The sequence below is a fragment of the Schistocerca nitens genome, chromosome 3, assembly GCF_023898315.1.
Source record: "Schistocerca nitens isolate TAMUIC-IGC-003100 chromosome 3, iqSchNite1.1, whole genome shotgun sequence".
NCBI classification, from domain to species: domain Eukaryota; kingdom Metazoa; phylum Arthropoda; class Insecta; order Orthoptera; family Acrididae; genus Schistocerca; species Schistocerca nitens.
In genome coordinates, this window is record NC_064616.1 from 513880415 (window position 1) to 513893134 (window position 12720).

At 43.3% G+C, this 12720-nt stretch overlaps 1 protein-coding gene across 1 annotated transcript in view; it reads left to right on the top strand.

The window, feature by feature from the left end:
• Window positions 1-766: 766 nt before the first annotated feature.
• LOC126248434 (carbohydrate sulfotransferase 5-like) overlaps window positions 767-12720 on the top strand; it is a 335138-nt gene continuing 323184 nt past the window's right edge. Inside the window, exon 1 of the mRNA XM_049949410.1 lies at window positions 767-938. The gene's annotated coding sequence lies outside the window, so the exon portion shown is untranslated. The remainder of the gene's footprint in view (window positions 939-12720) is intronic.

Consider the following 12720-nt stretch of genomic DNA (forward strand, 5'->3'; position numbering starts at 1 on the left):
TTCTGAAGGTGATTGGCTATCAAAAGTTGAACAAAGCGATTCGATGCATTTTTATTGAATTTGGCCTTTGCGAAAATCGTATAAAAATGTCATCACCGGCAACTTTCAAGTGAAATTTACAGTTTTTTTTACAACACGCTCACTATAAACAAACTATTCGGCCAATTTATGAACTGCCATTTTTTGTTTAAGAAAACTACAAATTTTAATTTTGGTATTGCTGTGTCGTTAAACCTCAGCAGCGCTACAAAGAGATCTTCTGTAAAAACTTAAAAGGTGACTACCGTATACATTGAAATGGTCAAAATACAGCTATGTGGCAAACTCGAAGCATTGCCTGGATAGCCATTTTAGTACCCTGCAGACCTGCGTTTTCGTCCAATAATCATAGAAAACAAGTCGTGGGTTGTTGACATGGGACCTGCAGTGACCTCCACTGTTTTAAATCGTTTAGAGAAGTTGGCAGTTTCATACACAATCCTCTGTTTGGCATACATGAGATAAGTCTTTGTACTGCACTAGCATATTTACTGGGTACATAAGCAGCGTCAGGCGATCTCTTGTTGCTTAAGTCCTGTGTTCTTTGGAGTATTGTATTGTTACCACACCTCCCTAACATTGTTTTGAATCCTGAAAGGAATCGCTGAACTGAGGTACACTCTGCTATTATACAGCCAGACCTCGTGCAGTGTGGGGAAGAGCGACACGTGAGGTCCACAGAATAAGCATGCGTGTGCCGACGCCCTTGGCAGTTGGCAAGCAGACACGAGAGGAGCAACGTTCAGAGGCTTTGCTTTACTTGCTTCTGCCTGTAGTGCGGGAGGGAGTGTAAAGACACGTTAGCATACGGGGATAATTCCCAAAGGCTACCAGTGCTTGCCTGCCAACACGTCGTGCCAGTGTAGCCTTCCGAGTGCTGTATGTTAGAAGCGGTCATAGTAAGAAAACGTTATGATCTTTTACGTAACTCTTTATGGCAACTAACACTTTTTAAATTATAGTTTGTGTTCATTGTAGCATGGTATTTCTATCTGCTGGGTCTTAAATACTAACTACATCAAACACATTCGCATGTGAAGTGCACTGTACGTTTCAGTTTGTACTATCTTGAACTTTATAGTGTATATTAAACTCGTGACAATGCAGTTTGCGATGTTTATGATCTCTACTATAACATTAAATTCAGTACAAACGCACTGTATTCGTTTCTGCCTGCCTGGTTGGCTACAGGAGTAGCTGGAGGACGTAGCACTGCTAGAGGCTAATTTTGAAGACTGAGTGAAGAGTGAGATTCTCGTTCATAGATATTTCATCATATAACTACACTTCCTGACAGAAAAAGTGAAGCTCACAGAAGACATGGCCGGCTGTCAATGTAACTTCGTACATGTGCACACCATCGACTGGTATGTAAATGACTAGAGTTTCAGTTCACTGTGACAGGTAGAACGGCCACCAGAGTGCATTGGTGCTACTAACGTGCATCATCGTGCTTTCGATTAAATTTGTTGGTGATTTACAGTCAGACACTACCAGTTCCAATCCACAGTTTACTGTAACAGTCTTGCATTTTTCTTTCAATTTCTTGACGTCTCCATTTAACGTCTTGACTCATTTCCTGACAGTAGTTTTTAATTTCTGGCAGTATTTCGAACATTAACTGGTTGGTACTGTACGCGCAAACCATGTTGACACTCGGCGAGGCGGCTGATGTTATTCCTCATTTCCTATCGCTCCCATCACCCACCGCGCCGAGTGTTAATTTGGTTTGTGCGGGCAGTAGCAATGTTCGTTTTCCTTTTCTGACTAACTGCTGTCATTGAACCTAACTAGCAAATGCTACTGGCTCCTGTTTCAAAATTTGTGGAACCAGCTAATTTAAACGTCTGTTCTGGATTAGCTGAAATATTCAGCTGTCCTCCTTGGTAAACAATTTTCTTCAGTTTTTCGTTGCATCGGCTATTATAATAATGTGCACCGTACTTACCATTCATTAGAATTCACTTGGGGGGCGTCTCTGTGGCGTTCCTCTGGATCCCAGGACACGTTGGTATCTGTGGAAATGAGGCGGCTGATATAGCGGCCAAGGCTGCAGTCTCTCTTCTTCAGCCAGCTATTCGCATGATTCCCTTCGCTGATCTACGGGGTGTTTTATGTCGTCGTGTTTCTCTTTTATGGCACGCACATTCGTCGACATTTCCCAATAATAAATTGCGGGACGTGAAAGCTCTTCCCTGTGCTTGGACCTCTTCCTCCCGAACGCGTCGTCGGGAGGAGGTAATTTTAACTAGACTCCGGATAGGGCACTGTCTTTTAAGCCATCGACATCTTTTAAGTGGCGATCCTCCCCCACTCTGTCCCCGCTGCTCTCAGCTGTGGACGGTAAGACACCTTTTACTTGAGTGCCCCTATTTTACTCCGTTACGCGCCCGTCTACAGCTGTCGCCTGATATATCTTCCATTTTAGCACATGACACGCGCTCAGCCGATCGTGTTCTCGAGTTTATTAGTGCCAGTGAGATGACGTCAGTCATTTGAAGCTCTTTTTTGGGACAACCAACCCCCTTTTATAGTGGTTTTTTAAGCTTTCCTTCTGTTTTTAGTTTCTACAATTTTGTAAGTTTCGTTCCCATTGCTGCTGGTTTCCAGTTTCGTTTTTTTACCTTTTCCTAAGTCACAGACCGGGCGCTAATGACCGTAGCAGTTTTGCGCCCTAAAACCATAACAAAAAAAAATAGAATTCACATTTATACGTAATTTAGAAATGTCATCGATGAATTACAGCTTGTTAACAAAGTTCACAGCTTCTTTTGTAATCATTCCTAAACAATGTTGCATTTAGTTCTACACGAAGTGCCGCTGTTTCACGCAGCGTATTACTATGCTAATTTCCCGGACTCATCCGAAGACTGCGTTGAATCAACAATCTGGAACAACTGTCGCCATTTGTAAGCGTACCACCTGCTCTTACACCTTCTGCGGTGACGGTAGTTGGTTTCCTCTTTATACTGTTTGGTAATCTACTTTGGGATCGGACAATGAGTAGATCATGTTGATGAAGTACAAATTAACTGACGCACTACTTATTAATGAAGAGTGCAACTTCACTTTGCTCGCCACATATATAAATATGCATCAGGACTATTACTGTGTGCCACGATTGCATTCTGAAATTATTTCGAGTAGAGATAATCTACATTTAAGTCCTAACCAGGCTGTGGCTCACACAGAAGTGGCGCGATTAGTCTCTTTGTTTGCTGTACTTCCTGAAGTGCATTGTTTGCGTCAGCGATAAACTTTATAACACAGGACATGTTGCATTCATATCCTCATAATAATCATCATATGATAGGTTACTGTAACCTTGCAATGGGTGTAAGCGTACCATCGTTCTGACATAGTCTTATCTTTGAACATTTGAAATTACGCGCCCACACTGTTTCGTGCTACACGACACTGTCACCACGCAAGGTACATAAAGTAGAAGGGTAACTGCATTTGGGCTTAATCGCTGACTGTGCGCTAACAGTCTTGGTCTGAGTGAGTCTGTGTGTCTGTCGTGGGGACGGACGACCACGGTGTGCAAACACGGGCGCCGCTATTAAGTGAAAAGCGTGTTTTTAATGTAATGTTAATAGTCGGAAACGTGTAAATTACTTTAGAGTAATTCACTGTAATAAAATCTAGTGAATAGGAAGTGATTCAGTTCGGGAGAAATATTAACGCACTCTTACGATACTGTCAGACCAACAACAGCACGAACTCTCACATATTTTCTTAATATGTTTAGACAGACAGAAATGTGTGCTCAACCGCGTAACGACTGAATCAACGATAGTACGATTGCAGTATTCGCAAATAGAATTCGATATAGTTATTGGGACCTACAACTTCAGTAGTGGTCAGCAGATAGTTTTCCCTTACCGCTAGTAAATCAGTATATACAGAACTGTGTTAAATGTAACTGGGTAAGTTTAGTGAAGCACTTTAAGAATAGATGTTAGTGTATTCGCAACTTGTGGAACCCTATTTAGCACTCCTTATCCGTGTAGTGCAGTGAAAATGCTGGTGCTGCGCAAAAGCGGCATGGTGTGTGTTGGAACTGTTGATGAACGATAAGGTGAATGACTTTGATGAAATGTGTTCGAGTGACGTTCTCACTACCTCGAAATTGCTTAGGCCGATGCGCTTTATTGGTGATGTATCATGTGTGAGGTTTTTGCCAACAAGGATAGGAAACAGATTACCCCCATCCATTCACATTTCCATCTGTAATCCGCAAGCCACCTTACGGTATGTGGCGGAAGTTACTTTGTGTATCACTATCGCTTCACTGTATCAGTGTTCCAGTAGTGAATGGTGCACGGGAAGAACGGTTGTTGGTAAGCCTTCGTGTGAGCTCTAATCTTTTTAATTTAACCGTCTTAGTCTTATTGAGAGATAATCCTAGGTGGCAGCAATATACTGATTAACTCTTCTAGGAACGTACCCTCTCAGTCTTATACCGGTAATCTACTCCACGATGCAGAACTCCTCCCTCGGAGCGTCTACCACCGGAGTTGGCTGAGCATCTCCGTGGCGCTACCGCGCTTTCTAAATAAACCTGTAACGAAACTCGCTGCTCTTCTGTGGATCTTCTCTATACCCTTCATCAATCCTACTTGGTACGGATCCCAGACTGACGAGCACTATTCAAAAATTGGTCGAAAGGAGGTTTTGTAAGCTACCTCTTTTGTGGGCAGACTACACATTCTCCCAATTAATCTCGGTGTGCCATCTTCCTTGTCTGCGGTTAGTTTGATGTGGTCTTTCCACTTTAAATCGCTCCGTACGCATACTCCTAGATATTTTATGGATGTGACTGCTTCCAGTGATTGTTCCGCAAATCGTGATATCGTACAATAATGGGTCTTTCTGTTTATGTATGCGCAATACGTTAGATTTATGTACGTCGAAGGTCCACTGCCAGTCCCTGCACCAAGCTTCGATGCATTGTTCAAAATGGTTCAAATGGCTCTGAGCACTATGGGACTTAACATCTATGGTCATCAGTCTCCTAGAACTTAGAACTACTTAAACCTAACTAACCTAACGACATCACACAACACCCAGTCATCACGAGGCAGAGAAAATCCCTGACCCCGCCGGGAATCGAACCCGGGAACCCGGCCGTGGGAAGCGATCGATGCATTGTATGTCTTCTTGTATTTCGGTACACTTTCCTACCATTGCGACTTCTCAGTGTACAACAACACGAAGAGCCTCATGGAACTTGGTCTTTAATAAGTACTGTTAAAAGTAATGGTCCTGTAACTCTCTGTTGCCGGCCGCTGTGGCCGAGCGGTTCTAGGCGCTTCAGTCCGGAGCAGCGCTGCTACTACGGTCGCAGCTTCGAATCTTGCCTCGGGTATCGATTTGTGTCATGTCCTTAGGTTAGTTAGGTTTAAGTAGTTCTAAGTCTAGGGGACCGATGACCTCAGATGTTAAGTCCCATAGTACTTAGAGACATTTGAACCATTTGAATAATTCTCTGTTGGGGTACACTAGATGATACAGTAACGTTTGAAGATTTCTGTACGTTTAGAATGACATGTTGGGTTCTGTTTGCCAGAAACTCTGCAATTCTATCAAGCAGCTGGTCTGATAATCCGAAGTTTCTTATTTTGTTCATTAGGCGACAGTGCGGAGCCACGAGTTGTCTGAGAATAGTAATGAGACTAACAACACTGCAAGCGATCTGGCAACACTATGTTGTTCTACTTGTGTAGACCGATGTGTTCATCCCATCCAGATGCTCAGTCCGAGTTTCAACTCCGTACAGCCATCGCGTGATTCTTGAGAAAGTCATCAGTGAAATTGTGTTCTTGTTATATGTTACGAAAATGGAACAACAGAATTTAGAGCAACGCTATGCTAGCAATTTGTATGTTTAACTTAGGGAATTCGCTCGCCCAGATAGCCGTGCGGTCTAACGCGCTGCTTCCCGAGCAGGAAGGCGTGCCGGTCCCCGGCACGAAGCAGCCCAGCGGATTAGTGTCGAGGTCCGGTGTGCCGGTCAACCTGTGGATGGTTTTTAAGGCGGTTTTCCATCTACTTCGGCGAATGCGGGCTGGTTCCCCTTATTCCGCCTCAGTTACACTGTGTCAGCGATTGCTGCGCAAACACCGTTTCCACGTACGCGTACACCATAATTATTCTACTATGCAAAAATTTGGAATTACACTCGCCTGGTATAAGACGTTCCCGGGGGGAGGGGGGGGGGGAGGGGATGGACTGGTGTGGCCTGTTGTGGGGTTGTGAACCACTGAGGGCTACGGCGAGACGACGCTCCTCCGTCTTTTGTAGGTCCCCAGTTTAATACATAGATAGATAGGGAATGCGCGAATGTGACCCCTGAAAAGTTGAAACAGGCCTATGTGGAAATTCCGTATCAAAACCATAAGTTTTTCTCTGGCACAAATCGGTCTTGGAAGACCGAGAACAAATTAAAGATGAACATTGCCCAGGGAGACAGTCAGCTTCAAACATCGACGAAAACGTCGAACGTATGCGTGCTCTTGTGAGATCAGACCGACGTTTAACAGTAAGGATTATAGGTGACCTGTTAAATTTAAACACTTTCACCGTACATCAAATTTCGACCGAATGTTCGCACATGCGAAAGGTTGTGGCAAAATGGTGCTGAAAAACGTCACAACTTAGCAGAAAGACAATTGAAGAAACGTGTGCGTTGATCTTCTTGAGAAGAGAAGGACAATAGAACAAACGTGTGCGTTGATCTTCCTGAGAGGATTGCCAATGACTTCGAATGGTTGAGTCGTGTGCTCACTGGTGATGAATACTGGATTTTTTAGTTTGATCCTGAGACAAAGCGACAAAGTGAGGAGTGGGACACTGCGACATCTCCTCTACCGGAAAAGACTCGGATGAGCAAATCAACGATAAAAACAGTGCTGATTTGTTTTTTCGACAGTCGGGGTATCGTGCGTAAAGAATTTTTCTGGAGGAAGAGGATATGTTATATTATGATAAATTTTCGTCATATATGGGGTATTTTAAGGCATGGCAATAGTATAAAGTCCTCTGATGAAAGATCGCCAGTCGATACGCAAAGAACGAAATCAGATCGCGTACAAACAGAAGATACTTTGGCTGCAAAAATTTTAACAGTAAATTGCCGAAGCATTCGTACCACAGTTCCTGAATTTACAGCCCTCCAGGAAAGTTGTGCTCAAATTATTCGCTGGATCGAGAAGTAGATGAAACCGGAAGCAAAAAAGTCCGAAATTTTTATCAAGGCATGGAACGTATGTCGAAAAGACACATTAGATGCCATAGGAGAGGGAGCGTTCATTGCAGTCGATTAAAATACCGTGTCAATCGACGTTGAAACTAAGTCTGATTATGAAGTTATCCGGACACAGTTAATGGCCTAGTTGAACTCAAGTTAATCATCGGCTGTTTCCACCCACCACCTGATTCGGCCGTAATAGTCGTAGAATCATTTAAAGGTCAATGCTCAGTAGCGCGGAAGTACACGTATCATGCAATATTAGTGGGAGGCGACTTTAACCTGCCGAGTATTAACTAGGGCGTCTGTGGATTTATTGCGGGTGGTTAGGACAGACAGTCTTCGAAGTAGCTGTGAATATGAGTTTCGAAAACTGTATTCAGCAGATAGTTCGATAACTGACACTCAACGGAAATATTTTTCACCATGTAGCTACAAACAGGCCTGACCTTATTGGCAGCCTATATAGAAACAGGGATTGGTAATCCTGATGTCACCACAGCGATGATGGTTACTGAAATTAATAAGTCCATCAAGAAAGCTGGGAGAGTATTTATACTGGAAAGAGGAGATAAGCTGTTGATCCTGTTCGTCGACCAGTCTGGTATCGCAATAGAAGACAGCAAAAGAAAAGCTGAAGTTTTAAATTTCCATACTGTCGGCTGACCGTCTCATAGACTCCCGTGTGGAGAACATGGTAACAGGCATCCCTGGCGTAGAACAACAACTGAAAGAGTTGGAAACAAATAAGTCGCCAGGTCCGGATGGAATCCCAGTTCGGCTTTACAGGGAGTACTGTACGGCATTTGCCCCTTACTTATCTTGCATTTAGCCGGCCGGGGTGGCCGAGCGGTTCTAGGCGCTACAGTCTGGAACCGCGCGACCGCTACGGTCTTAGGTTCGAATCCTGCCTCGGGCATGGATGTGTGTGATGTCCTTAGGTTAGTTAGGTTTAAGTAGTTCTACGTTCTAGGGTACTGATGACCTTAGAAGTTACGTCCCATAGTGCTCAGAGCCATTTTTTTTATCTTGCATTTAACTCGAATCTCTCGCAGAATGCAAAATCCCAAGCCACTGCAAAAAAAGTGCAGGTAACTCCTGAACATAAGAAGGGTAAAAGAACGGACCCGCAGATTACAGAAAAATTTCCTGAACATTAGTTTTCTGCGAAATCCTTGAGCATATTCTGACTTCGAGTAATATAAACATTCTTGAGACAGAAAAGTTTCTGTCCAAAAATCAGCATGGATTTAGAAAGTATCGCTCGTGCGAAACTCAGGTTTTCCTTGTCCCACACCATATGCTGCCAACCGTGGATGAAGGGCAACAGGCAGATTCCACATTCCTAGATTTTCGAAAATCATTTTACACGAAGCCCCACTACAAACTATTAAGGAAGGTCCGAGCATATGGAATAAGTTCCCAGATATGTGAGTGGCTCCAAGGCTTATTAAGAAATAGAACCCATGCATGTGTGATAGGGTCGCTTTTGATCTCAATATACATAAACGATTTGACGGATAGGGTGAGCAGCAATGTGTTACTGTCTTCTCACGATTCTGTAGTATACGGGAAAGTATCGACGTTGAGTGACTGCAGGAGGGTACAGAATCACTTAGACAGAATTTCTAGTTGGTGTGATGAATGACAGCTTGCTCCAGACTAAAAAAAAATGTAAGTTAATCCAGATGAGTGTGAAAAACAATTCTGTAATGTTCGAAGACAGTATTAGTGGAGTGTTGCTTCACACAGTCACGACGCTTGAATACCTTGGCGTAAAGTTGCATAGCGATAAAAACGGAACGAGTAGCACGGAGATCGAATGGCCGACTTTTGTTTGTTGGGATAATTCTGTGAAAGTGTGGTTCATCTGTGAAGGAGACCGTATAGAACTCTAATGCGACCCATTCTTGAGTACTGCTTGTGTGTTGGGGATCTTCACCAGGTTGGATTAAATAAAGACATTGAAGCAGTTCAGAGGAGCGCTGCTAGATTTGTTACCGGTAGGTTTGATAAATACGCGAATGTTACGAAGATGCTTCGGGCACTCAAACGGGAATCCCTGGAGGGAAGATGACGTCCTTTTCCCGAAATGCTATTGAGAAAATGTAGAGAACTGGGATTTGCAGCTGACGGAAGATAGATTCGACTGGCACCAACGTCCATTTCGCGTAGGGACCGTGAAGGCAAGATAACAGAAATTAGGGCTTGTACCGAGGCATATAGACAGAATACAGGATGACTTACAAGACAGAATCTCTAGTTGGTGTGATTTATGATAGCTTGCTCCAGACTGAGAAAAATGTAAGTTAATCCAAATGAGTCGGAAAAACAATTCCGTAATGTTCGAATACAGTATTAGTAGTGTACTGCTTGACACAGTACCGGAGCTCGAATACCAAGGTGTAAACTTGCATAACGATATCAAATGGAACGAGTAGTAGGGAGGTCATATGTTCGACTTTTGTTTGTTGGGAGAATTCTGGGAAAATGGAAGAGGAAAGGAAATGACTAGTAGTGGTACAACGCAACCTCCACTGTGCACCTTACGGTGACTTACGGACTATTTATACGTGTAAATGATTACAACACTGTATTTCATGAAAGCACAGGAAGCTTGTCACATATATAACACAGAAACGAACGGAATTACTTTATGTTGCATTATGGTCCTCTTTCCACTGACTACTTTGCTTTAGCAGATTCAGAGCTGAATCACGTTTTAGTTTTGTGGACGCATAAAGGTAGATGAATTTTAAGACTTAGCTTTCCTTAGGAGCCGTCTGGTATTGTCTCACTCCTAGCGCTCACGTAAGTATCAACAACTCTCTCGAAGCGACAATGCAGCGTACTTTGCTCAAATGCCTGGTGCCTTTACCATCAGTACTGATAACTGACATAGGAGTACCAGGGCGGAGGTTGGTTCCAAATTGTCCTCACGTTCTCAGAAGCAAGTATCGTTGCTGCCTATTGTAGCGCTGTCTATTCTGTAAAAATACTAATGTATGTGAGTACTGGAGTTCCGTGATCTCAGTATTTATCGGTACCTGATGTGAATCGGTGCGATTTAAGATTCTCATCCTGAAACACCGTTAACGAAAAACTATCCACTTGTAATGAGTTGTCGCATTGCTGTGTCATTTCGGATCGACTCACAGATACTCCTGTAGAAGTGTGGAACCTCGTTCGATTTAAGTTTTCTGATATTATGTATCTCAGATGCTGCCACACTATATAGTATGCAAGCATTGCTGATTTGAAATCAAGATCTTCTAGCTTGTTCCGTCATGTCCTGTTCAGAGATAAGTCAGTGGATAGTCATCTTGTCTCACAGTGGGACAAATATATTAACAGTTACGGCGATTATTTTGAAACAATGAACAGTGTACTTGCTTTTTTTTATCTGTCTCGTTTTCACCTGACTGCTCCTTACAGAACTTCAAATAAAAAAATGACAATTGATAAATACACTCGTAGCAACCAACGTGTCTTGTGTAACTACACCTTGTTAACTAGGCTTATAGAAGTTATTTCGCACCGAAAATCAAACTACAATATTAGACAATTTTATATTTGCCAGTGCGATAGCAGAAACGAGCTCAATGTGCGCCGCGTTACGATCAATTGAGTGGACGCAGCCCGACGTTAGGGGAACGGTGTTCGGTGGCCGCTGAATCGCGAGGGAACACTCGAGTGTAAAATGTTCTCAGTCATGAGCTCTTTCACGGAAACACTTCTGAAAGGCTTTGGTATTACTGATGGGTTAGAAAATGAAGCACATCATGTTTTAGTTTCCACCAGACCGATACTTTTAATAGTGTCCTCAAACTCGCTACTTTGCGTGTACGTTGCGCGACGTTTGCCACTAAACCTGGAACAGATACAACATTACAACGCGTCAAGCAGAAGACACCACTTCCTGAATTATGAGGGTTGGCCAGTTGTACTGACACCTTAAGCGGACTACTCGGATTAGTCTCTGCGGCATCCGACTGGCGGCCAGGTTTCATGTCAAAGGCTGTACATTATAACGTCTTTTCTCAAAGATTTCAGCGAAATTTACAAATTTGTAAAACACATAATCAGGTAGACGGGGAAATCTATGAGAAAAAGGAAGCACGGTAGATTAAAGCTTTATGCCTCTTCGAGAATAAGGTCATTAGAGAAGGATCTACAGCTCAGTTTTTTTTAAATTCGGTCCTTGCACACTACACCCCAACTCTCCTGCTGCAGTAATACACACGTCTTTTTCCCCTTAGGACTTTTCCGTCACCCGTTGAGTGCAGCATCGATTTACATCCAACTGTTGGTGCCCATGTATCATTGTATCATTTCTAAGATAACTCATGCCTCCATAGGAATGTTCTCTTACTAAATATTTTTTCTTCCTCCATGTGTTGCTGATTCCAACTTGCTCTCGAGGAAAAAATCAACGGCGCGCAATGGTTTTGATTGGTATATTTGGAGGCGAAGTCATTTTATCTGAGCACTTCGGCCAGGGCCCTCGGTTGATTACTGAGTGCTGAATAGCGTAGGAACTATCACCACATCGCGCTACACAATGTTTTGTAATTGCGAGATTATTCTGTTTATGCTTATCGTGACGGTGGTTTTACATTTCTGTTGCTCATCACATTTTAGTATTGTTTTGTTAATAGTTAGAAATTTGTGTAACTTCTTATCTACACTGCAGGTGATAAAAGTCCTGAGAAACTTCCTAATATCGTGTAGGACCTCCATTCAGCCTGCGTAGTGTAGCATGGCATGGATTCAACAAGTCGTTCGAAGTCCTCTGCAGAAATATTGAGCCATGCTGCAGCTATAGCCGTCCATAATTGTGAAATTGTCGCTGATGCAGGATTTTGTACACAAACTCACCTCTCGATGGGATTCATGACGGGCGATATGGGTAGCTAATCATTCTCTCGAACTGTTCAGAATTTTCTTCACACCAATCGCGAACTATTTTGGTCTGGTGAAATGGTGCATTGTCATCCATCGTTGTTTGGGAACATGAAGTTCATGAATGGCATCAAATGATCTCCAATTAGCCGAATATAAACATTCCCAGTCAATTATCGGTTCAGTTGGACCACCCAGTCCATTCCATGTAAACAAAGCCCACACCATTAGGAGCCACTACCAGCTTTGAAAGTCCCTTGTTAATAAGCTGGATCCATGGCTTCGTGCGATCTGCGCCACACACGAACACTACCATCAGCTGAAATCGCGACTCATCTGACCAGGCCACGGTTTTCCAGTCAATGGTCCAACTGATATGGTCACGAGCCCAGGAGAGGCGCTGCAGATGATGTCGTGCTGTTAGCAAAAGCACTCGCGTCAGTCTCCTGCTGCCAGAGCCCATTAAAGGCAAATTTCGTCGCACTGTCCTAACAGATACGTTCATCGCACTTCCCACAGTGATTTCT